General features: G+C 38.4%; 1 long non-coding RNA gene across 1 annotated transcript; it reads right to left on the bottom strand.

Moving 5' to 3' along the window:
* Positions 1-718: 718 nt before the first annotated feature.
* LOC140170459 (uncharacterized) lies at positions 719-2,553 on the bottom strand. The gene is made up of 2 exons (XR_011861551.1): positions 2,408-2,553; positions 719-1,384 (listed from the first exon to the last, which is right to left on the bottom strand). It is a non-coding gene; the product is annotated as an uncharacterized lncRNA (long non-coding RNA).
* Positions 2,554-3,655: the final 1,102 nt, after the last annotated feature.

Raw genomic sequence — 3,655 nt, 5'->3', positions numbered from 1 at the left:
CAGACAGCTGAATAATCACAGAAAAATATTATTTTCGGCATTTTTTTTTTTTTTCACACCCTCATCGAGTCAAGAAAAAAATCCTAGCTCCGGCATTGCAGTTGATTATTGGCGGGCATAATAAATACTACTTAGGGACTGATCGTTATTTACGGCAGGAGGGGTAATGGGTGTTTTGGAAAAAATATTGACAAAAAAATTGTGTTCCCCCCCTCGCGTCTGCTCAAAATTTTCGGATTCCCCTTGTTTTCCCAAATTTCTCCACTCCCCCCTTTTAATTCAACAAAAAAAAATTTGTGTTCCCCCCCCCCCCAGACCCCCAAAAAATTTTGGGGGTCCCCCCTCCAAATGCCCATTTCCCCCTCTATCCCATCGTAAATAACGATCGCTACCTTAGGGACACACCATTTGATTATGGGGGCATCAGAGTTTGTGTCAGGCAGAATTTTTTTCCGCCAATTTTTTTTCTTCAATTTGTTGGGGGAGAATTTTTAAAATCATCAGCGAAGCAAATTTTTTTCCCTGTTACACTAGTGGGGGCGAAGTTTTTTCGTCTCACTAGTGAGCAAAGTTTTTTCCCTGTCTTACTATCGGGCAAAGTTTTTGTTTAAAAAAAAACCTGTTCCCCACCTGGAAATCAAATGGTGCGCCCCTTATGGATGATTGAATGGAAAAAAAATCATGCTAAAACAAAAAAGATACATATGAATGTTCCAAGTTTCTGTTATATTTTTCATTTTTATTCAGTAGTAGTAAAAATAAAATAACTAAATTATTTAATTATTATTAAATAATTATTAATAATATTAAATAATTATCAGCTGCAAATAACACCATCTTTTGCACATTTCTGCCTTATCATAGGCGTTGTACCTGATGCTGCTACACCGACAACTTGTTCTACAAAATTATAGTTCCCCTCATCTCTGTTGAGATGAAGCAGGTCATGTTCGGAACAGTCTGGCTTTCAACGTTTTTCAACTGCAAATGTGAAGTGAAGTAATTTGTGCCCAGGTCTGAATTTTGAATGTCAAGTAATTTTATGTCATTTGTCCAAGTCAGAACAGTAGAACTGCCTCATTTTTTTTTTTCAGGGTACAAGCATATCACAATTATGTAAATTCTGCAGCAGTTCGAGAAACAAAGTCGGAATTTCATGTGTTTGTTCCCACATGAAGAAATAATATCTGGCTAAATTCCTGCAATATTTCGAGTAAGTTCGACACCTGCCATGCTCGAACCGTTGCCCCTGGCTTGTTGAATGGAGTGACCGACCAGTCAACTGAGTCTTTGTAAATATCAAAAGTGTCCCCGGCCATCGAAGTATTTGATGAGCGAGTCCTCAAAGAAAAACAACTTGCAGAGCCCCAAATCTGGCGAGCACCTGTAATGTATAGAAAATGAAAATATCAGGTTTATTAATACTACAGGAAAAACAACAACAAACCCCCCCAAAAAAAAAAAAAAAAAACACACCATAAAACACACAATCGGATTTGTAGAAACATTTTTATGATTTTTTTTTGGGGGGGGGAGGTCGCCCAACTGAGCTGTCACGCCCGCCACGATCAATATATCATAAGCAGGCATGGCAGTGACGTAGTGAGTCATGTGGGGGTGGGGGTTTGGGGTGACACCGACCATGATGGGGGGGGCAGTCCTACGTTTCTTGACGATTTCTTATCGATCATGTCGATTGGATTTGGAGGGCACATTGGCGTAGCATGGATCATCACATGGGGGGGTAGCACCGACCATGATTGGGGGGGCACAGGCACCGGGTCTGATGGGGGGGCACAAGCCCTTTGACCATGATGACACTACGGCTACGCCACTGTGAAGCATGTCAAATTACGCTTAAACTTAGTATGCCATATCGCGCGGCTTGCATGACAACAAATGCCTCGAGAGCATTCTGAGGGAAACGGAATACCCCCAATTTTTGTTCCATGCCTGCATCAAGATGGTGATCGAGTCCCGGTTCTTTCATCTCTAATTCTGTGGCACAGACCGAAAATGCCGAATTCATTTGCTTACACTCTTACTCTTTCCAAAATGGTGTATAAACAATGGTTGGCTTGTTTTAAGTTTCATATTTGGGTTGAGTAAAACATCCACACAATTGTCTCAACATGACATTGAACGTGGACATTCGATTAGAAGACAATTTAAACACAAAACGGAAGAACAAACACTGATTTCCGAAGTAAAAATCAGCACATGCTGAAACTGGCGACATTAAAATAGCTACCATCATGACAATTTTTAGCGTCAATAATCCTTCCTTTTACTCACTTTCTGGTCACCAAATGCAATTTCGTGAAAAAACAATATCTTGCTCGCCAAATGCAGCTTCCAATATTAAAATACAACTATGAAATCATAGAAAATATATGCTTTTACTTACGAAAAAATCACTGCTCCGGACTCGGCAAACAATGTGACAGGCCACTGTTTACTTTTCAACGTGACCCTTGACACGAGTTCTCTGATAAATGACGTCATACATAATACTGCACATGCGCAAAAACTGAATTTCCCGAATTTGGCTGGTAAAATTGATCTTTTTTGTCATTCATTTGTAAGAAAAAGAAGGAACCGCATACGGTAAGGTACCAAGGACGCTTTCATTATAGTTTAGGGGTGTTATTTATGTGGATGGGAATCTAAGCGGCCCAAATTTGAGCGAGTAATAGCAAGTTTAAACGGGCGAACTTTTGTGTGCATTTTCTATGGCACTCGCAAATCCACACTCCACCCTGCAGTGCGTAATGGGATAGTATCGTTTGCTGCTGTGGTTCAGATCGGCTACAAAATAAGATATAAAACCCATGAATGCCTTTCTAAATGCAAATTTCCATTTGCATAATTAATTAGGGCCCTAATCAACTTTTCTAATAAGTGGCCCAAATTAATTATGCAAATTGAAATTTGCCAAAACGCAACCGTAATTTTGTAGTAGGTCTACAGTGTGTGTTCTACCCATGTACCATGCCTCAGTAGGCCTACTATAGCTCTTTTAATTGTATCTGAAATCTTTACTTTGCATAATTCATACATGTAATTAGAAAATCATCTGGCAACTGGACTTGTCAAAATATAGAAAATAAAAAGAAAGTTGTTGCCAATTTTTTGTTTTGGGTTCGCACCATTTTGACAGGCCATATCTCAAGAACCGAATGTAATCTACAGGGCATAAGCTTTAACATATTATTTAAATAGAAAGAAAATCTAAATTTGTGCATTAGCCAATAGGACCACGGTCACCTAAAGCCATCTTGCAATCTTGCAGATAATTTTCAAACTTTCAGATATGAAGAGTTCCAGATGCAGGCAGCCGTTTCTGTTTTTTAAATGCATATATGCCCAAGTTGTATCAAGAGTCATTTCTCGTGGATTTTTTGACTGAAAATTACGATTGTAACGTTTCAGATTTTTTAATGCTTGTTTATTATATTTTGTATTCAGGACTAAAATAATATTAATATTATTATATTTAGGGGGTCTTTTTATAGGTCATTACTCTTTTGTATGTGTAATTGAATAAAAATCAAAAACATTATTGTTTTGTTTTGTTTCCTTCATTTGTGCTTTGTCTTGCATCGAAAGGGCCAATATCAACACCTTGTTTGTAAGAAGTATTGTGGGGAAAGAT

This window comes from Amphiura filiformis, chromosome 14, assembly GCF_039555335.1.
Source record: "Amphiura filiformis chromosome 14, Afil_fr2py, whole genome shotgun sequence".
NCBI classification, from domain to species: Eukaryota; Metazoa; Echinodermata; class Ophiuroidea; order Amphilepidida; family Amphiuridae; genus Amphiura; species Amphiura filiformis.
This window is presented reverse-complemented; position numbering and strand designations above follow the sequence as displayed.